This window comes from Sinocyclocheilus grahami, unplaced genomic scaffold, assembly GCF_001515645.1.
Source record: "Sinocyclocheilus grahami isolate Dianchi unplaced genomic scaffold, SAMN03320097.WGS_v1.1 scaffold131.1, whole genome shotgun sequence".
Classification (NCBI taxonomy): Eukaryota; Metazoa; Chordata; class Actinopteri; order Cypriniformes; family Cyprinidae; genus Sinocyclocheilus; species Sinocyclocheilus grahami.
Window position 1 is genome coordinate 1,961,762 of NW_015505310.1, and position 23,897 is coordinate 1,985,658.

General features: G+C 37.4%; 1 protein-coding gene across 3 annotated transcripts in view; it reads right to left on the bottom strand.

Moving 5' to 3' along the window:
• The window catches only part of lpp (LIM domain containing preferred translocation partner in lipoma), a 260,901-nt gene that overhangs the window by 210,050 nt on the left and 26,954 nt on the right, over window positions 1-23,897 (bottom strand). For 2 of the 3 annotated variants that reach the window (XM_016279541.1, XM_016279542.1), the window contains exon 2: window positions 15,350-15,396. The exons of the other annotated variant lie outside the window; for it this stretch is intronic. The gene's annotated coding sequence lies outside the window, so the exon portion shown is untranslated. The remainder of the gene's footprint in view (window positions 1-15,349; window positions 15,397-23,897) is intronic. 3 annotated transcript variants of the gene reach the window in all.

The following is a 23,897-nucleotide window of genomic DNA, read 5'->3' on the forward strand; positions in this document are numbered from 1 at the left end:
ATCCTGGGGCGAGCGCCCACTTATATAGTCAGATGCCCCGCCCATTCTGGTGGGCTTTGGCGGGCTTCGTCGCCATCGGCTCGTGCAGCTCCGCTGCCGCACCATTGGTTCGTTTTTAAAGCCCTGCACGAACCAATGACCGTGCAAGTTTCATTGCGTGAATGAAATAGGCTTCAGTTCAGGAGAAAATAGGCTTTTTCCCATATGCGTCTTAAGCAAGACGCAGTACTCGTTCCCGTATCTCAGGGAACCGAGGTTACGTTAGTAACCGAGTACGTATACAATTATCTTAAAAACAGTTTTGATGTTAGTAATGTCATTTTATTACAGACTGTGTAAAAGCACATATTGCATGGCAGTGCTCAGCTCTTCTTCTTATCGTTTTATGCCTCACCTCTAACTTACTCTATCTACACAATTGTGAAACGTCCAAAAAAAAAAAAAATAATTCATATATATATATATATATATATATATGTACACATACATACAAACAGCGGTTAACCCTTTTAACCATCAGTGACATGACCGTCGCCTCTGAACGACTTCATCAAAACAGAGGCAGAGAACTTGCCTGGCCTCAAGCAGAACTTAAGAGCACAGAAGAACACAACAGCAAACTCTGACGCACAAAGAAAGTTTTTTGCATCCTCTGTTCAGGAGTATGAACGTAATGAGGTGTCAATATCAGATCGTGATAATCATCTCTCTGCTTTGACGCTGTGCAGCCACTCTGTCTATCAGTCAAAGAACGTTTCATCTGATTTTAATAGTATCTGCAAGATAAATATCACATGCAAAACGGCAAATGGGAGAGGATGTGGACCGTTTGAGCATATCAGACTCTTAACTGCCACGTTTCATCTCCCCTCATCAAATAGAGTTCTTCATCTGGGAAGGCAGGTTTGAAGAATAAAAGAATGAATTTGTTTTCAAACTTCATAATCAGACTCAATGAGAATGCATCACTGGTGCCGGATGTGAACGAGAAAGAAAGAATGAAAGAATGAACTGTCGGCCTCATTCCACCAGTAAACTCAGATTCAAAGTTAATGATGTGCAGCCACTTTGCACTGTAATAGATGCCACAACAAATGAATCACACTTTTGTCAAGACCGTGTTTCTCCATGTAAAACAGGGCAGGAACTGTGTGTCATCGAACTAAGTAGTTCTTTATTTATTTATTATTCATTTTAGTGAATTTATGTCTGTCTTGTTTCCTCAGTTATAGTAGTTTTTTTCCTTCTATAAGAACTTTAGTTTTCTCTGGTCAGCCATTAGATTTTGATTCTTGATAAAAATCAATTAATGCTTTATTGAAGCAAGAGTGATCGCACATTGTTTACAAAATGGTCCAAAATAGTAAAAAAAATGAATAAAAATATATTTAAAAATAACAGCTATTTAGCTAAATTAATTTTTAAGCTCTTTGTTCATTTTAATTGTTTTTCTTTTTACCAAATTATAAATCATTGACATGTATTCTCAACATTTTTATATAGTATGGTCTCAGCTGATGTCCTGTCTTCAGGTTTTGAGAGAATGGACAAAATATTTAGACAATTCTATACAGTGGTTGGTCCCCATGACTTCCACAGTATTTTTTTTTCTTCCATGGTCTCATTTGTGTTCAGCAGAAAAAAGAAAGTCATAGAACATGGAACAACTTGAGGGTGAGTAAGCAATTTTTTTTCTCAAAATTTTCATTTTTGGGTGAACTATCCCCCAAGTAAATAAAATATTATTTGAGACTCATATTAGACTTTAAAGCAATCGACTTGGTCTCCAAATTATAGATTCATTATGAACAACTGTCTTTAGCTCTACAAGCAAACATGTATCTACTGAGTAAGCATTTACAGAAATATAATGATTTGTTTATTATTATTTATTATTAATTTATGAAAATAATTTAATAAAATGAATTATAGAAACTAACTTGTGGAAAATAGAAATACATTACCTATAACTATATCTAGAATTGTACACAAATTAAACATTAAAGAAATGGTCGAGTTGATACATGTCTGATGTTGATACATGCCTTGAGTTGAACTTGAAAAAAAAAAAAGAAAGCAGTTAAACGTTGTTGGGTTCACTCACTTCACTCAATATAACTAGGTTGTTAGAACCATAATTATTTTCAAAATTGGCAAAGAGTATTTTCATTTAACAATAAATATCTGGCATTTAAAAAAATACATTTGTTCACTGTATTTTGTAATTGCTCTAGCAATTAAGCAAAAAAGGCCACTTACAATTCTTCTTGACTAACGTGGGCAAAGAGCTTAAAGATAATTTATGAAAAGTGTAAAGAGACATTACTGTAAAGAGTAATGACTTCTCTATAATTTGAAGGAAAGGAGGTGATGGATTAACCAATGACATGGGAATCTCCAGCTCAGTGAAGTATCTAACATTAGCATTTTATGGAGAATGCTTCCCCTCAGAGCGTCTCTCCCAGGGAACCAGTAACGGCGATGGCTGCCATGGAAAGCTTGGGTTGTTCTTCAAAGTCAGCTGGCAGCAGGACTCAGTGCTCATTCTTTGACTCGCTCTGTGTGCGCGATGAGAATTTGGCCCGAGAACAACAACAATAGCCAGGAATCCAAAGAAGCAACAAACAGTCTAGGAGCAAAACAAGGAACCCTGCACTGAGCCCCCCGCACAGGCCCTGTCAGACACACTGGCCCCAGGCACACACTTGCTATAATTCCCTTCTTCCTGCTGCCGCTACACACAACCACGTTCTGCAACTGATACTGCTCACTCGCCTGCCATCACATTAATCTAAAATAGCTTCAAGGAATGGTTGGAGACTTTTTTTTTTCAGTTTTTCACAAATATTTACTTGCCTGCAAATGACCAAGGAGGGGTGTATAAATGTACATGGAACAGAATTTCAACACTGAAATTTTCATTTTGAAAGAAAATTGTAGTCGTTATACAATAAATATAAAAATAATTATCATTATAACACTACTGTTTAAAAGTATAGTGTCAGTAAGGGCTTTTAAAGAATGTATTACTTTTATTCATTACTTTTATTACTTTTAATTAAGCTGTTTTGTGTAAATTTGCTCAATTGACAAGTGCACTATGGTAAACAGCTCTGATATATCATTCTCATCCTTACTCTCTGTACTATAATGGTCACTGGATATATACACCTTATTCTCTGTACAATGAACCTTCTATATTTGTACTCCTTGTTATTTGCACTGAGCACCGGTCTCCACTTTCTCTAAGACAACCTTCTTTGAACTTTCTATAGAACTATAGTAGTATTTTATATATACACAACTATATTTATAAACCTTTTGCTATTTGCACTTCTGGTTGGATTTGAAATGCATTCCATTCTCTCTTCTGAATCTAACCTAACCTAAAGACATTTATAATGTTACAAAATATTTCTATTTCAAATACATTATGTTGTTTGAACTTTCTATTCATCAAAATGTATCAAAAATGATCACTGTTTCCACAAATATTAAGCAGCACAGCTGTCCCGATCTCTTCTTGGGGGGCCTATAAAATTATAAATTAAATGTAAATGCATATTCAGCAGTAAAATCAACTAATATATTACCATCACCAACATCTATAAAAGGCTAACATTAGTGCTGTCTATCAGTCGATTAAAAAAAAATTTAATAATTAATTGCACATTTTTCTGTAATCATGATCAATTGCATACTAATATATTGTCATAATTTCACATTGAACCTCCAAATTAATGTAGAAACAACATAAAGGTGGTATATTTTAAATATGTATTTAATGGCATCTCTTTACTAAGTAGCCTATTATTAACAAAGGCCAGTATTTTTGATACCAGTACTGCTACTGATGTCTCTATTAAATGGACTCCTCCAAAAAAAAGCTTGAGAAGAAGCCACACTTCACGCAGAATGCACCCGAATGCTGAGAGGTGAAGAAAACCACACACCTCATATGTCAGCGAAATAGCATCCCTAACCAGCGAGAAATTCTGGGTTACACAGAAACATGATGGCCTAGCTTGAAGCGGTCAGAACATTCCTTTTTTGCGTTCTTTCTTAGGCCAAGAAACAGAATGTGGTGAAAGAGAACATCCCTGTGGTAACTCACTAATTCCCTGGAGTGGGCTAAAATGAGCCAATCGTCCAGGTAATTGAGTATACGGACGCCCTGGAGCCTCAATGGGGCCAGAGCAGCATCCATGCATTTTGTGAATGTCCTTGGTGCCAAGGCCAGGTCAAAGGGAAGAACAGTGTACTGGTAAGGCTTTCCCCCAAAGGTGAACCTGAGGAACTTCCTGTGTCGCCGAGCGACCTGAATATGAAAATAGGCATCCTTTAGGTCAACAGTGACAAACCAGTCTCCTGCACAAATTCTGTGACATAATAGCCTTCAGCGTCAACATCTTGACCACTGGAGGAACCTTCTCTATCACCCCCTTGTGGAGGAGGGAAGATAGCTCCTGCTGTAGCACAGAAGCCTCTGAGGCACTGCTCTCTACAGTCAAGTGAACCCCGTCGAAGCGGGGGGGAGGAGGTCGGGGGTGGAGTTGTGACAGAACTGAAGTGTGTAATCAAACTGAAATGTGCGGAGAACCCAAGGCGATACACCTAGTAGACGCTTCCATTCATGAAAGAATTGTGATAGAGGATGCAGAGTGTTGCAGTCTAGAGGACATACCTGTGTGGGGTGCCGAGATGGTCTTGAGGGGATAACATCTTCTACCACGAAGGAGAGCCTCTGGCATCCTGATGCGGGATGAGGAAACCCACAGGGACCGATGTGAGGGCCTGGTCTGTGACTGGTACATGGTCTGCTGGCTCTGGGAGAGAACCGAACGTGTCTCCTATCAAGTGAGCAGCAGGTGACAAAGAAATAGGTGGTAAGGGGAGAAAGCCTGGTGCGTCTCCCACTCCCCATGTCGAAAGAGAGTGAGACTGAATGATTGCTGTACATCAAAACACGCTGGGTGGCGGATGTGACAGAACCGAATGAGGAGAGCGTGTTAGAAGTGGGCAGAAACATATGAACGGTCTGGCCCCCCGAAATTTGCGAAGAATAACACAGAAAATCTGTTTGAACAACAAATCAGTGTGTTATAATAAGAAATACATGAAAATAATATAGTAAGACACCAATTTGCAATATAGAAGCAGAAAAGCGGTTTTGCTGAAAATAGCAGAAAGCAAATGAGACTGGAAGCAAGACCCACAAAATTTACAAATGGCCACGTGCTCCACAGAAACCAGTAGGTTGGTCAGTAAGTCAGCAGCTGTATTTTTTTCCCACTCAGAAACCGCTCGTCGAGATTAGACGACTGGGATTCACGGGGCTCATTGGGCCAATCAATAAAGAACTTCTCTGTGGTACGCGCCAGCACGTCTACAAGCTCTGAGTAGGCCACACTTCCTGGCCGCTAGGTGGGAGAGAATCAGCTGAAGCAGGCCCAAAATCCTCAGAGTCGGACACCGTGGTGTACAAAACATCTTCTACTGTAGACCGTAGGAAATCATTTTGAGGGCCTCCGGGCTAGGGCATAAATAATCATGCGAGAATTCAACTGGCGATCCATCACCTCGAGCTCCACATCCAAACCCCAGACTGCGGATTCACGGAGGGCCTCGGCCACTTCCGGAGTGCGACGGGGAAAGACCGATGACTCCGTCTCAAAAACCGCGAGCTTAGTGCGGAGGGTTTTGAGATGGAGATTTAACAGAATTTACATTTAGAAGCACCGTAAACCGCCTCGCGCACGAGCGAAAAACCCAAACACTTAACACACTTACCGTGTGGGTCAATGCTCACAATGAAGCGAGAAGACGGCGGCTGGCAATGATGAAATTTCATGCACTTCACCCAGAGGCATCATGCCCATGATTTTTGAGCTAAGTGGATTTTGAATGCAGCTTCCAAAAGACAAAAAAAAAGCCAAATGTTTTATATTTGATACAATCACACCAGCGTGATTAGATTGTTAAGTGAGGCACAGCATCAGCTGCTAAATTCAAATCTGCGTTTGCTCGCTGGCTGGCGCTGAGCCAGAACAGACGCGTTTTTACAGCGCTGCGCATTATAACTGATCACACACGTTTCTGTTGAACTTATTAATTCAATGGCCAATCAATGGCATTCAGATGAGTCATTGCTGAAATGCTGGTGTTTTGTTCACTGCGCGCGCTCGCTCGCTGACTGACTGCTCTCTCATTAGAAACAATAAAGCGTAGTGCGTATATGATGTAAATAAGATATGCATTTCACAGTGTAAACAGCTTCAGTGATTATAACGGGAGTTTTTGGAGAGTGCTTAAACTTTGGTTACTGAAGTTAGTGAAAATGTTCTTTAATAATGTAAATGTTCTTTGATCATATAATTAGTTATAATTAGCAACTTAAAATGTTTTTCTTTTATTATTAAATTCACGTTAAATACAAAGTCAGTCATATTAAAAATATTTTATGGCATGACCCATATGTGGTACTTAAGTAAAAAGACAGGTTGTATGCATAGTTATAGATTACACCCGCCTGTGATGAGTGGGGCGGGGCCGAGAGCCGTGGGAACGGAGCGAGGCCGGTTGGGTAATGATAATGTGCGACACCTGCACCACTCACCGGTCTCGAGTCCTACGGAGGAGCTCCGGAAGGAAAAAAGGTGGAGTGACTACAGTGAAGGACGAGAGAGGACCAGGCCTGGATTTTATTTTGTGTTTTGGTTCGGTTTGTGCACGGCAGTCGTCTGTGAGGGGCTGTCTCGCTGTTTTGTGTTTATTTTATTATTAAAGTTTGGTTTAAATGTTCACCGGTTCCCGCCTCCTTCTTCCCGAACTACAAACTTTGTTACACCGCCCATTATAGATCAACTATGATCTATAAAGGTGCAAAATGCATTTACTTATTTGAGAATCGAGATATTTCATGATATAGTTGACACGTTTGGGAATATTTCTAATAAAAAGGAGAAAAAAAGTCTATATCAGTTATACAGCGCTATCGTGGCTGCTGTGTCACATGACAAACGTGATGTGGACAGGCAGACTATCAAGCAAAATATAACTGTAGCATATACTGTAGACTTTTTTTTAATGTTTGTGTGCTATGCCTGTTGCAGGATGTCCCGCTTCAGAGTTAGGAGTACGAATAGGGGAGTTGCTGTAGATCTTTTAGAGAGGGCCTCAAAAAGTGTCGAGAAAGGGAGGTCAAATAGGAGTGCAGCACAGGAGTTAAACATTCCTGTTGCTTCCCTGGCCCGCGATGTGAAAAAGAGAAGAGACCTCATTGAGCAGGGCTCAAGTTTGATGCCCTCAGTATGCTTTAAGGGCTGCAATGCAGTTTTTACTGCTGAACAGGAGATTAAGCTTGTTTCATACGTGAGGTAAGCAGCAGCTTTATACTTTGGGCTCCCCCAAAAGAGGTAGGAATACACTGAAGAGTAAAGGTTAAAGCATCAATAGGAAAAGTTCAGGTTAAGCACAATGTTAATGCTCAAATAAGCCAGAAAAGACACATGACCATACACATACAGAAATTGTGTGTTCTTTAAACGCACAATATGTAGAATTTTTGGATTAAACATGTAGAATGCACTGATGGAGGCCAAAACTACATTTGCCACCACTGTCAGTGACAGAGGTGACTGAGTGAGTGCGTAGCCTAGGTGCCTGAATGACCTTTGTTTTGTTTTTATGGTTTATTAGGCTATTGTTATTATGTTTTATTTATTATGTTTATTGTTATTATGCTTATTAGGTTATTGTTTACCTTTTTGTGTTTATGAGCTAATTGTGGCAAATTTGACCTACTTATGGATGTTAATAATTATTAATATTTTAGTAGACAAGTAAAGGAAATGTCATATGAAAAATCACTTATTTTCAGTCCCTAGTTTTGGTGTGGTAACGGAAAAAGCAAAAAGTGTAGACTGTACAGTACTGTGTAGACTGGGTAAAGACTGTACCCAGTCTACCCTATATTATTATTTATTTGTTATATATTAAAAGTAATTTTACCAATAAATGTACAAATGTACAAACTAAACATTCTGCAAAGAAAAGTTGTTTAATTCCTTCTGCAGCACAGCTGTGCTAAAAATAAACTATTATTATGGCGTACTTTCAAAGGTTATTATGACTTCAGTAAAGGCACCTAAGATAAATATATATGCACATATTACTTTTGTTTTTGCATGCAAACGCACACTCTGACAGTATGTATGACAGCTACAGAAACCGAGCAATGGGAATGTTCTGCTTTCAAGTGAAGTCAGAGTTCCTTCAGTGAATAAGTGTCTGGGGACTGCTCACATCTCACAGAACGGGTGGGTTGTGTCATGAGTACCTAATTCACCATGGTTCATTTACCTTAGAAATGGCCATAAATGCCAGTAGTTTTACTAAATGAATTAATAAATGAATGACCTATGGTGAATACCGAACAGATAACATTTCTCCACTAATCAGTTTAGAATGAGTCACTCTCTAAAAAACTTCTGGTCATTTGAGCTTGTTTTAGACAAGTTCTATAAAATTATCTGACATCAGACTGTGCACTGTTTGTCTTCATTCACGTAAGTAAGATTCGGTATGTACTGTACAGAACACAATTATGTCGCTATGGTCACTATTGTGTCGATGTCACAGCTAAATGACCCCCACAGCCTGTACCTGATAGGTCGCCAGGAACAGCAGGATGAAATAAAAGGAAGTTATGTCTGTCTCACCAGTCGAATTTACTACAACATGTTTGTCCAGACCACACAGGACTTTTACACAAAAGATTCAGTCAATGCACTGAGAAACAAGCAAACAAAAAACTACAAAACGTACCATAATATTACTGTTTATTTATTTAAATGTGAAATCACAGTAGTGATTTTTAGTTACTAAATGTAACTATATTTTATAAATTAGTGTAATGTTTTTTTTTTCTTTCTTTTTTCCTAAAAAGTAGCATTGAAAAGACCTATTCAAGTATAAAAACAAAAACTATTCACTGATATACTATTCACTATTCATGGAGGTATCCTTTCGAAATTTACTTACATGTACCCTTTGGGTACTAATAAATACACTTTAGGGTAAATAAGGTTCAAAGGTATAAGGGTAGTGCCACAGTGACAGCCTTTACCTTTTTTCTTACTGCATTTTAGGTCTTCTTTATTATGTGTGGAATGTCTGTTAAATGCGTGTGATCTTCACCTACTACTAGTTGTACTTCACTAGCTTTATCAATAAATACAAAAAGAGATAGCACAACTACTCCATAGAGTAGCATGACTAAAGTTGAACTACTTTAAGTGATTAGTATTTGGACTAAAATGCTGGTGTTTTGTTCAGCCCCACAGAAACACCAAAAAAAATAAAATATATCCGGCTGTGAGCTCAGGGCTGTGGTACAGGCATAACGTGACAGAGGACCCTGAAGCTCATCTCTCAGATGGCCGGCGATATGAAATTCCGAGCAACGGTCAAGTCATGCCCTGAAAAACAAACACCACTGGGCATGTGTCAGCTCTCAAACACACGCACACATGAACATGTACAACTGATGCCTCAGTTCTGTTTGAGAAGAACATGTTTCCGACAGTATCGAGGCAGGCTGGGGAAGAAAAAGTACTATATCGCTTGACATAGGGTCTTATTGGAAAGTCAATATAAATTCAAGTGAGAAATAGTGTTTTGGAAATTCTAAACTGGAGTAAACGAGATAAAGTGTCTTATTAAAAACAAAACTAGAGTGTGGCTTGGTGGTAAATATGTTTTTTGACACATTATGCTGCCTTGTGCCATTTCTGACCCTGTTCCCCCTTCTTCTCACTATTGTTTCCTGTCTCTTATCCATGTGTCCTTATCAATAAAGTGTACAAAAAGGCCAAAAACCCAAGCTAACTTAATAACACTCATCAAACATGCTCCATTTTTTTGTGCACTGTTTGGTGACTTATAGAGAAAAACATGAATAAAGCAATTAATTTTAACATGCTAAGAGTTTCTACAAACCGTAAACATTAACTCATGTCAATTATTATTTTGGAATTATGTTGATGATATTTTTTCAACATCAAACTAATTTCTAAACAAAGTTTATGTACTAGAAACCAGTCACACTTCTTAAAAGCCTATAAGCCTGTTCACACAATAACAAATATTGTGAAAATATATGCGATGCGGAAAATTTGGTGCAACCGGTAAGATTTGCGTTTAATCAGGGCGTGTCTATGTGGTGGCCAGGGGTGGCACCGGCCCCCCCTGAAATTTGGCTGGCCACCCCAGGTGCCCCCCCCCCACCAGATGTCTTGCGATAGGCTTGTTTTTAGTACATTTCTAACTGCATCTGGCAGTGGCTGATCCTGCCTAGGGCCGCTTTCTTCTCTTCTTTATACTTAATTTTAGGCGGTTTCTATAGTGTGATCTTAATGACAGTGTCGAGATCGCATAATGTTACCCAATCCATGTGCGCAAGGACGAATCTCTCCACTCCCAAGCGGATTTCCTTCACTCACACAAAACTGGACGTGTGCTTTTAAATATTGTTCTTTCATGAATTGGCTCTGCTCTGTCACTGTCTCTGTCACTCTTTGTTTAGTGAGTGTACACAATGTATTATAACATACATCGTTCCGCAAACACAACATTATATCCGTTTTGCGGAGAAACATTTATGTGGCCAAGTGTAAATAGAACCGTTTTAACAAAAAAAGATAGCAATCCTATCAGAGAAAAGTGACCAGGTATAAACAGGCCCAAAGGCAACACGGTGGATGAAGTACATTGGGATTACATTCATACTATATAGAACACACTTTATAATGACTGCGAAGTTCATTCCTCATGAAATGTGTGTAGTACCTACTCGGAATGTGATTTCAGATGCACTGAAATGCACTGACTTGGTGCCATTTACGAACATTATTTTGCTAAATGACAGTAAATAGCACAGGACCGGCCCTCTTGTGTCTGTACTCTTGTATTTTGGTGTTATTTGATATACACCCTAGCAAATACAAAACTCTGAACGACTGTTAGAAAATATGTAAATACCGTTTGACTTTTTTGACAATCGGGTATCAGAAGCAGAAAGCTGTGTAGCGTTCTGTCCACAGGAGTAGCCTGGGTATTTCTGCTTTTCTGTAAGCACCACCTACTGTCAGAGAATGAATTTACATTTTTATTCAGCCCGTCTGCCTTTTTCACACATAGGTCTGAACAGCCAAATCATATGCGGAAACCAGGGCGAATTTTCATTTAGAACATTCGTGATGATGTGAACAGGCCTTATGCCGACTTTGAATAAATAAATCATACGCATGAATAAATTGTTCACAATAATATAAATAACTATCTATTAGGAAATAGATAGTGCAAACTTTATTTTCATGCAGACTGTATTGAGGTCAGAGCAACATATAATGTTCTTTATGGTTGATTCAACATGACCAAAAAAAAAAAAACTTTAAAGTAAGCCAAACAGACCATGAGGTTAAAAAATGTAAACAAGTAAAAATGTTAATGTGTCTTAGCGTCACCTGCTCAACACAGCAGCATCAGCAAATAAAATCTTGCAAACTCATGGGCTTTTACCCATCTGTCTCTCTTTCGCTGCTGTGGGTTTATGAAGCTTATAGATCTATAATTGACTGAGTGTGTTTAACAACAGGTTTCTGAAGAAAAAAATCTAACCTCAGATTTCAAGAGTATTGGACTTCCAACTACATAGGACACAAGAGTGGAGAGCATAGTTTGATTGAATGAATCGGAAAATAGTTTTTTGAGGAGGTGTACAGTGGGGAGATAATTTGTGTGAGTGGCACTATGAGCCGGCAAACACACACACTTTTAGCGCGGCACTGGCTCCCCTCCTGAGGCAATCATTACAGGGATTTGTTCTGCTTGCACTTATAGTTTTAGCAGATCAATCGGAGAAGCATGCGCTAAAACCCATTATTAGTTCTGAGGGCAACGTCTTAGTTTCGGGTGGAGAGGGGGGTTGATTGTCCGCACTGCTGCCGGTTTAAAAACGTGGCTCCTTAAGAAGCATCCATGACTGTGAACAACACTCCCCGGAGATGAATGAGAAAATCAATTAAGAGGTGAGAAGCGTTTAGTGCTATCAGTACACGCAAAAACAAATTCATTTAGTGTAATGGAGGCGCCTGCCCTCAGAGATCTCACTGCAACTGTGAAATAACTAGAATACGTTTCATAACATAATATGTTTCAACACATCTATCATACAATGACAGAATCATAATAGACATCTGACATGAGTCTTCATGCAAATCTAAAATTAACTTAAAGACTGCTTCAAAACCTAATGCACTGCCTACAGAGGAAGACTATATGTGTGTGTTTCCGATGCAAGACAACATGTTGTAATATTTTGGGTTCAGTATAAGTTAAGCTGAACTGACAAATTTTGTGGCAAAATGTTGCTTACTGCAAAAAATGTATTTCTTCTCGTCAATCCTTTTCTTTAAAACAAGCAAAAATCAGTGTTCCAGTGAAGTGAATAGTGCCATTTTGTTAAAATACTACAGTAGTATAGTCACAAGATTTAAATAATGAGTTCAAATTATTTTTAGAGTGATTTTTTTTTTACCTTTTCTGTGTAGTTATGTCCAATTTTACAACTTTGTTACCATGACAACTCAACGCCTACAACAACTGTAAAATGATTTAAACTGCTTTACAGTTCAAATAATACACAAGCTTTAACAGAAGAATTAGTGTTAGTGCTTTTATAAAACTGATAAGCTTTCCATTTCTACTTAGAAATCCTTCAAAAATAGGCCCCATTCACTTGCATTGTAAATGCCTCGACATAACTTTTTTTCTCTCTTATTATTTTTTTTCACACAGAAAAACATTTTTCCATAATAGGACCAGTGACCGGTTGCATTAGTTGTACATAAGTTACAATTTAGTCTAGTTGTGACACACTTCTAAACATTTGTGGTTTGCACTATTAGGCTTAAATAAAACATAACTCTACATTTAAACGAACCATTTACAGAAGCCTCTGACCAGTGGTCGGAATAAAACAGTAGATTGATTGAATTGCATAAATAAGCTCATGTTTTACCTGACAGAATTCAATCCTTTAGACATAGGTGATGGCGATGGCATAATTTACACCTTATGTAATAAAAGAACATTATGTAAATAAATGAAAGCGGCTCTGCACTACACACTTGATCTAAACAATCTTGTATGCATTGCTCCATGTAGTGGATGCCAAAAATTCATGTTAACAGCGAACGCGAAAAATATTTTAAATCTTTTCTTATCTACAGAAGACAGAGGAAAAGAGCTGTGGTGTTCCATTTTGCCAAAAACTTCAACACCCATAATGCACTTTTGATTTTGGCAACACCCCTCTGCTGACTGTCCATGGGCAGAGATGCAAAAATGTGAAAGTTTGAACTGTGGTCAAAAGCCAGACAGATGATGCCTAAAATTATGTGTTTTTGGATCAACTGGCAACTCAATTTTGCTCACCAAAATCATTTCTGGTTGCAGGTAACATGGAAAAAAAGAGTACATATTTATAATTTGCATAATTATACTACTGGTATTGTAACAATACAAAGCTGGTTGAAAATGGCAAACCTATCCTTTGAATACACAGTGGGTTATAAACTAGCTAGTAGTTACTAAGCCACAAGTGTGGACTTCACGTTCCATGAATGGCTAGTGCAACCCTATCTACTGTACAGTAGGTGGTTGGACAGGACGGGTTTGTGATGTCAGGCAAAAGGTTTGCATAATGCATCATTCAATGAGAAAAAAAAGTACATTAAGTAAATAGAGTCAATTTTGATGTTACAATGGCATTAAAGACCTTTCCACTTCACATTCCTCTTTATGTACAATAAATGTCATGCATTTCAAGCCTCTCAAGATCTGAAGAAGCATGTCCTGGGAACCTTCATGTCCTCTGAGTGAAGTGGAAGGGGCAATTGGGTGGCAATCTGCAAGTATGTGATTATGTAACTAAATGCATCATATTCTGCTGTTTTTTGATTTTCTGAGCAAATTGAGCAAAAGTGAGTCTGTTTCACGGGAAAGGCAATGAGACGGGAACTAGGCCGTACATCAGAGAAATGGCATTGTGTCCTGCCGCTGGCCTCTCTGACATTCAGGCCAGTTTATGTAAGTTAGCCTCTCTCTCTGTGTGTGTTTACGACAGGAGTGTGGTGAGGCAGCTCTTAGTGTACAGAATGTAAAGCATTCAAAAGTTACGTAAAAGAACAAAATGAACTGGTAAGCCCAGCTCATACCACTTTTAAACCGCAGTGAGACAAAAAACACATGGATGGAGACAAAACAATATAAAAACTACACTTTAGAATTAGGGTGTGTTCACAGCCAGCGTCTGTTTTACATTATAATCCTATGGAGTAAACCGTGTTTTCAAAAAAGTCCCGAGCGCATTTTTAAACGCCACCGTCGTCTTTTTCTGCAGCTCAGAGCGTCTTTTCAAGTGGAAAAAAGTTGAACTTTTCTGGAAAAAAAACCCGCCCCATGTCAAGCGCCTTTTTGACAGCTGACCAATGACAAGCGAGTAGCGAGACCGGTCGTTTCCATAACAACAAGAACAAGAAAAAATGGAGAAGGTGCCGGTAGATAAACTGATCGTACTAGTTTCGGAGCACAAGGAGTTTTATGATATTAGCACAAAATATTTAGTATAATAATAATGTTTTAAGGTTTAGTCTAAAATATGCCGCAAACTGTGCATCATCTAACCGGAGCTCCTGGACTAAATTGTTGTAAGCACCATACTGGTTCCTTCCCCATATAATGTCGTGCACCCACAAACGTCATTGTAAACCGACATTCTCTTCCCCAGTTAACTTCAAAAGCCAACGCAGAGCCAATTTCCTCTTTCTCTACATTTTTGCACCACACAGCGCTAGGCTACTGTTGCAGCTGTTGCTAAAGCAACAAAAGACGTCCTCGGCTGCTATTTGTAACAGAAACGCTGCCAGGTTGTTTTTTTTTCACTAAAAAAAACGCCCTTGTCAACTTTTTCTTGTCAAAAAAGACGCCAAGTGTGAACATAGCCTTACTCTTACACTTGCTTTCTATTCTACATCATAACAATGGTTAGCCCCGCCCACCGGGAAAACTCATTGGTCTAATATCCTGTTTCTCACAACAACATATTAAATGTCAAATATGTTCTGATTGGCTGTTGGTCTTGCAGGACATGTCATGCAGCATTTGACAAACTGGTGCAGGTAGATGACTGCACTGGTTAGAATGCAGTGTTAGATTTCATGAAGATAATTAATTAGAAAAATTAGGAATGACAGGAGAGCAAAAAAAAAAAGTATTTAATATTTACCTGATTCTTTTTCAGGAGCAAAAGCCAATCACCAGATGATCACAAACCTGAACGACAAAGATAGAAAGATGTATGAGGACATCTTGGTGACAAAGGAACAATAATTTACATTGTAAATAGATACATTTTGTTTATATTAACTATGATTTGATGATTATGAAATTGTCCTGTTGTATAACAATAAATAAATAACATTAAATAACATTTTTAAACTATATCTTTAAACCACATGTTTGAACTTGTAAATTAATTCAGTCATTCATTCATTCATTCATTCATAGTAGAAATGAGCATCGTCCTGTAGTATAAAAATAAATACTATTTTAAATAAAAATTTTAAACCATATCTTTCAATCACATGTAATATTTGTACTTGTAAATTAATTAATTAACTAACAACATTTTTGCCAGACACATATTACCTTTGAATGAATTATGAAGGTAAAAAACAGTTGATTTAAAAAGGAAGCAAGTACAATATACTGTTTCCCTACATACATTAATAGAAATGTTATTATAAAGCAATACAAAAAACTATAATGTCAGTAATGTTGATGTTCTCTGCCAAGTACTCCGTTGTACTAGGGGTGACTGATGATCAAATGCTTATTTAATAGTTCACAACAACAATATCACAACAATATAGTTGTTTTGTTATTTTATTTTATCTTTTTAATTAAGAAATAATAACAAAAATGCAAACAATATCACACTATATGACAAATAAAGACAAAATACTGTAATACAGCAACTGAATAATCAAAAGCACTGTGAGGGTCTTCACTGTATGAATTAAATATAAGGCTACTAATGTTATAGTGTCAAGAGAAGTGTGTGATTTTCTTATTGTTGTTTTATAAACATTAACAGCAGCAAGCATATTAGACTGATATTACTTTAGGGATCTAATATACTGAGACAAATTAGATTTTTCCCCAGTTGTTTACGTTCACCTAAGACATAACCCACCGCGTGAATGGGCATTTTGACATAATTTTGTGTGTATTTGACCATTCAAGCACAATAAGCCACAAAGGAGAACTAAATTCAGGATTGCATGCAGATTTCTGTGCGTGTGCTTATGCCAGACAGCACGAGTTCTTTTCGTGGCTTATTGCTCTTAATAACATTTTTAACATCAAGCACGTCCTATGCTTTATTTTCTTAAGCATATTTCTTTTCAACATGTCAAAACTTTTAGCAGTCCTGCGTAGAGATGCACCGATTGCAATTTTCTTGGCCGATTCCGATTTCCGATTTTTTGTTAGTGTGATCTGCCGATTCTGATTTTCTTTAAGAACTATAATTGACCGCATATACAAACAAAAATCTACTTTTCTATAGTGCAAAGTTTTATTTTCATAAAAAAAAACAAGTAAAAAGTCATTAATAAAATAAGAACAAATACAAAAATTGCAAACAACAGCACAAATAAATGCAATAGAATAAAGAGAGCTATGAAACTAAGTTTTTCAGGTTTAGTAAGTTTTTATTCAGGTAAGAAATACTACAGAAATTAAAGTAATCAAATGTAAAATAACACATTCAGTGTTATTTTACATTTGATTTTAATTTCTGTAGTCTTCATTGTAAAAATTAAATACAGATTAATGCTTACCATTAAAGTTATAAAACGTATTCAGTCTTTTGTTCTTTGATTAACATGGCAGACAGCAGCAGGAATATTGGACTGCGGTCCCTTTAAGAGTTTATCCACGGACCCAATATACGGTTTAACGTTCCAAAACTGACTGTGTTTAACTGGATATTCGCCAAGACGGGCATTTTGACATAATTTTGAATGTATTTGACTGTTTAGCACAGTTAGCCTCTCATTTTGGTATTTGTGGCTCACAAGCTGTTTGAGACTAAGCGCGGATTGTGCGCTCCACTAATATAGATCAGTGGTGGTGCGAGTGCTTTTGGTGTAAGTGCGAAACCTGCGGGAATGACTAAAATAATGTGCAATACAAGCACTATTTAACCGGAGCGAATGAGACGTGTGTGTGAGAGAAGGGGTCGTCAGAGAGAAGAGAGCGAGAATGCGCGGCTGACGTTATTGCCTGTGCCGCTGCCTGCTGGTAACAAAACAGATCGGCTCGGAATCGGAAAGAAGTTAGACTGATCGGCCGGTCACCGATTCGGGCTGATCATGAGAAAAATCAGCCGATTCCGATCCCTGGCCGATCGATCGGTGCATCTCTAGGCCTGCGCTGTATTTACACACTGCAATATAGACAAAATTAGCAAAATCTCTATCATAGCCACAATATATACTGTATACCACCACTAATTTTACTCGAAACTTTCTAGGACATTGAGCTCTGGAATAATATCGAATGCATATACACAACATAAATAGAAAACTTAAAAAGAAGACAAGAAAAACAAACAAAAGTAAAAGTTCAAAAATGCTAATTATGAGGTTCCACTTGTCTGTTTGAAGAACGTGATGCATCCGGCATCCTGTTTGAATGCACAGGTAGGAGGTGGGGGGTCTGTTTCCCCTCCAAGGGCCTAAAGACGCACTCCCTACCCACATAGTGTCTCTTTTGTTCTCTGATAAATTGACACTGCCAGTTCCCCACGTTGCCAAGACATGAGGAAGACCGCCGGGAAAAAGAAGTAGGAGCAGCGCCACTACATGTGATTGGTATCACTTCTGACTGACTCTCTTCATGTTTTATCTACACTGTCTCCACAGGCATTAATTTCAAAGCTCTGATTGAGGGTGCTAAGACAAAAAAAAAAACTCATTGTGTTCAGTCAGCCATCCATATCATTGAATAAGTTGTATCCTGCCAGATAAGCCAACAGTCTAAATGCTCATCAGCCATACAATTCTTAACTTTTCGTATTTACATATAAGGTTACAGCAAAAAGACTGTTCATGGCCATCCAGGAACTAACAGTACAATGCACCATAGAGAAACCTATTTTACAAACAGTGATATACTCTGTCTTTTAAAATAAAGCATATTATTCTAAATTTTTTTAAATGATTTCTCAAAATATCAGTGTGTCATGTTAGTATCACTAATATACTAACATACACATTTTTTTATTAGTATTTTATTTCAATTTAAAGTTTTTTAAGTATTTAGTATTTGTTGTGATTTTAATTTATTTTGGGGGATTTTTTTACATTATGTCTATATATGTACTAAAAGAAAATGAGAAATGTTGCTTTGGCAAAAATGTTGCTTTGGCAACTAGCTGAAATAAAGTTTATAAAATAAGTTTAAGGTTTTTATATTTTATTTTATTTCAGTTAATGTTTGTTTTATTTCATGTAAATGAAATTTTATGGTTTAGTTATAGTTAATGATAATAACCCTGATTCTGAATAAAGGTTTCATTGTCTCATTAAGAAAATGTTTTTGGCTCCTACGGAATATTTTGCAATTAAACCAAGGAAAACAAAATCAGCCCATGACACTTTTGCCTCAAAACCCCATTTTCCAAGCAGCACAGAAGAAAAGCATCATGCGATTTTTAGAATCTCCAGCCAACAAGCAATGAAATACAGCTCAAAGAAATCTAGTTGAAAGCTGGCAAAGTTTCTGTGCCGTTGGAATCACTACACTAATAAATGAAATAGACTCATAAATTCTGTATGGCCAGTGGCCATAATTGAATCCATAACTGAGGAAAAATCTGTTGCATTCACCTCTGTGTGACGATCCTCACTTATGTAATTGGCAAAATAGTTCTTTTTCTTCTTAGAACATTATGAAAGCCTCTCTTTGCAAAATATGTGACTCATTGTATTGGGGAAAAACAGTCATTATTTATTCACCCTCATGTCGTTCCAAACCTGTATGACTTTCTTTCCTCCATGAAACACAAGCGTGAATATCCAGTCCACTCTCTTTATTTTCAGTATAATGAAAGTGAATGGGATCTGGAAATGTCAAGGACCAAAACTGCTTAAAGTCCACATGAAATCAAAATTAAAATTTTTTTGGGTGTTAGTATCAATATGTTAGTCTTAAGGTTATCTATAAGGCAGTGTGCTCCAAAACAGTGACAAAATTCGCATTTGGAAGATATAAGCATTCAAAGCTTGCAGTTCGTCACTTCCGCCAAAAAGGCTCAACGATTTTTTTTTTGACGTCACATCGTACTTCAGCTTCTCATCAAACCTTCTGTCCAATCAAATGCTCTCTAGAATCCAAAGCGCCCGCCCCCAACACTATAAAATAGACGCTGAAGCCGCAGCTGAAATCGGTCACTTGTCCACAGAATTAGTATTTTCTGTACAGTGAATGGCACGTAGTGCACTATATATGGTACAGGGAACGATTCAAACTGTAAATATGCTTTCCATTGAGGAAAAAAAGAAGTCTGGTTTCGTGCTGTGTCACGCTAACCACCGCACCGCACACACACTCTGCTCCGGTCTAGAGACACGATAGCACGGAGCGGATCACATGCGCGAGTCGGCGCAGACCACAAAATGTATCGGAGCTATTTGAATTCTACACAGAATGTAAATATTTTATAGCAATATGGATGAGATTGTGGCTGGCACACCCTGTCAAACGTGGCTTTACAGAGCTCAACGGCTCTAGCCCAAGCTGTGATATAAACGAACGCTATTGGCTATTTTTAAAAGGGGCGGGGCTGCTTGATATGTCCCGCCCTGTCTTCCTGTTTCAGTTAAAATGACGTCAACACAGAGTAACGCTGCGTGTTTCTAAGCATTTCAGGGGACCTTTAACTAATGCTTATTTTCACATAGATCTTTTCAGAACCGATCCAAACAAACTCACTGACTTAACTTGTGACTCAAATTATGATTCAATAATAGTAATTTAATTTTGGTTGAGTGAGTCTCTTTTGTGGAATCCCAGGATAAGGTTATGTATGCATGCAAGCTCATTTTTTAGCATTGAGCTCTCTTTGCTGAGGTGGATCAGGGCCTATAAGACCACCATCACTGTCCATGGCCCAATGAAACCACACAACACCCGAGGATCAGAGGGTCTATTTAACATGAAGACCTTCATATGGTCTTAAGTGCAGACTGAGGCCATGCTGATGTACACTGCATGTTCACAGATGGACCAGAAAGGTAACTCAATGCCTAATGAAAAATACATTTAGGTGAATTCACCTTCACTTTTTGCCTTTTAACTCTGTATTGTGCAAAACAGAAATAGCCATGAGATAGATATATATATATATATATATATATATATATATATATATATATATACACACACACATATAGCTGTGTGATATGGCTGTAGGCATCAGGCAGCAGGTCGATGGCACAAGTATGCAAATACATAAGAAAAAACAACAGTGTCTTTAAAAACCCTCTTTTGTGCATAAATACTTCATTCCACCACAGATTCAAATCTCAAGTTGACAGTTTAACAACTGAACCCTCTTAAAACGTCACTTTAGAGTAACGAAGGAATGTTGAGTTGCATCATTGAAAGCTTATTGTATTACTGTATTAAAAGCTCACTGTATTATGTAGAGTATCAGTGTTTGTATCACTCTGCTTGCGGTATTTCTCACAGGGAGTGTCATGGCGGAAGGGAATGTATGTATCTGCTACGCATCTTGGTCAATGACATGATGCATATTCCTGTCCTAATATATACATTTCTCCAAAATACATTAAAAGCATTAATGTAAATTTTCTAAATTAATTTATTAGAACAGGATAAAACCATACTGTTTTAACACCACTTAAAACAGTACATAATATCAGAGTCTCTTAAAACACCAGAAAATTTGACATTTTGTATGACAAGGAAAGGCTAGTTTAGACTCTTTTTTTATTTATGAATAATTCTTGATATTTATTTTTTTTTTTTTTAAGTGTTTACCTTGAAAATATATATTAAGAACTTTTTTCTGAAAAAAAAAATCTAATAAATTATGCATATTCACATTTATTCAATTAACGTATAACTAAATTTTCCCTGCCCTTTCTGGCATTCTTATTTGTCATTAACCCATCTCATGCTGGCTTTACGCTGTTAAGTAAGAAGATGACCAAGAGAAACAGGCCATTCTGAATCCAAAGCACGAGGAATGCAAGCAAGCAGCCACATCTGTGATAAAGTGAGGCGAAAAACAATCCAAAACACTGACTTGAATTTCGTATGAGGATCCCTAAATTATTTCTGCACTTACCATCGACTCACTTTACTTCCTCCAAATTTCCATTGTGTGTTTTTTCTCTCATTATCTCCTCTGTAATTCTCAGTTGCATTCCCCATAATTTTGCCTACATCTTTTTGTGTATTTTCTACATCTTTCCATTCTTTTCTCTCTACTTTCCGGCCATTTCATTGTTTCCAGGGAATATTCTGCATTGCCAAACTCAGTTAGACAGGCGCATGTTAAGTTGTGAATGATTGATGTGCCATTGACTTGGCTGGTCTCTCGTCTTGCCATAGGCTTAAATAATTCATACGAACATTTAACGATATATCCTTTGAAGTCAAAGGCCTTCAGGAGACGAGTGCTTTTATTTATACTATTGGTTTAGCGCTGATGCACTTAATGGGTCTAAATCATTAAAATTGTGCTTATAATAAGCGCAATACGAAGCAGTCCTGATTTACTCTCTGTCAGAAGTTTACTGCCTACAGGGAGTTACACTTGTTTTGTATTATATTCTCCAAAGTAGGCTGCTTTAGCTCTGCCTTAACAATAACCACACAGATGCGAACACCCTAAGGAATAGCTAGGCTGAGATCTATTCCGGAGTCTGTTCTGGTAGGTGTGTGTGTGTGTGTGTGTGTGTTGTGTTTTGCAGAGATTGGGGACTAACTGTACCCCACAACGCTATACCATGGGGCAGGACTTTCTATGTAGTCCGCTATTGATCTCAGGAAGCGACTAGTGTGTATAATGCAATTTATTAAATCAGCATCTGTCATCCTCATGGGACACTCTGACACGATGCAAATTCACTCCACAGCATCCAATAAAACATCCTATCAGCCTCAGCCATTAACATGATGGACTGCCCTCCGGTAAATAGGATTGTGGATCACAACAACGACTTTTATAAAACGCTAAAACAGCTGGACAAACTCATAACTCTCATTTTTGAAGTTGTTTTTTTGGCTTGCATGTTCAGGACGTTCAGTAAGCCCACCCACACATACAATCCTAGTTTAAGAGCATGCAGGAATGCCCACAACACAAGGAATTTTAGCTGCAATTTTCAGCTACCAGAAGCTACCTTTCCTTCCATATTTGGCCCGACAGCACGAGGATTTGAAAATCCAGCCCTCCTCCTGTGTCTCTCCGCCTTCGATTTCAACTCGGTATTTAACAAAAGAGTACCATCCCTCTCAAGTGGCCATATAAGACTCTGAAAATAATAATAAATCATAAAGAATAACAAAAAACTGCTCAATTAAAATAGGGCATTAAAAAATTTGAAATCCAAACAGAAAACAAGTTTATATTTGCATGATTAAATGTTACTTTTATACACAAAATAACAGATGTTTATATTGCGGTTTACACACCACGGTTCAAAAGTTTAGGGTGAGATTTTTTCTTTTTTCAACAAGAACGCATTAAATCAATTAATAGTGACATATTTATAATGAATATTTATAATGATTTCTATTTAAATTAAATGCAGTTGAACTTTTGTTTGATCAAAGAATCCAGAAAGAAAATCACAATTTCAACTACAAATATTAAGCTGCACAACTATTTTCAACATTGACATTCTTGAGCACCAAATCAGCATATTGTGATTTCTGAAGGAGACCTAAAAAAGATAATTCATTCCAGCTGCAAAACACACTTTATCTGTATGCCACTACAACTCATTTTACTGGCTTAATGAAGCTGAATTGTGAACTAAATCACCTAATATGACAACAGCCCTCACGGCTTCAGTCTGATGACTAGCGTTCATCATCAGTGCCCCAACAGCAGCGCAAGAGCACTGAAGAGATTATGAACATGAAACCCCAGGCTTTACACATGATTTTCCTCATCTAACATGGAGTAAACCGATTAAGAATGTGGCAATATTACAATTCTGGTCAATGTTGATAGGGCAATATTGTTTGGTTTACTGATCATTTTATTAAAATTCGATAAGAAATCTTGCCTAAATGATTAAAAAATAAGATGCTAACAATGACAATCACTTGTTTTACAAAATACAAGAAAATTATAAAAAATTATACTGTAATTATTTTTGTCATATACAGTATATCAATTTTAACAGCAATATTACATTTCATCTCATATGAAAACATCTCATATTGCTGCTGTTGAAACCAATCTATTATTATTTATTCTATTAGTAGTAGTATTAATGGTGGTGGTTTTAACTCTAATAAATGAAGACAGTTGTAAATTAGTTGCATAATCACATAAAAAATTTTTTAAAAAGGGGTATATCATAACTGTCAATATTTTTAATACTTGCAACCCCCACTTTGCAAACCCTGGCATAGACTTTTTTTGTTTTGTTTTGTTTTTTGTTCACAACCTGGCCAAAAATGATACTGTAAATATTTTTGTCAGGGCCGTTGCAAGGGGGGGG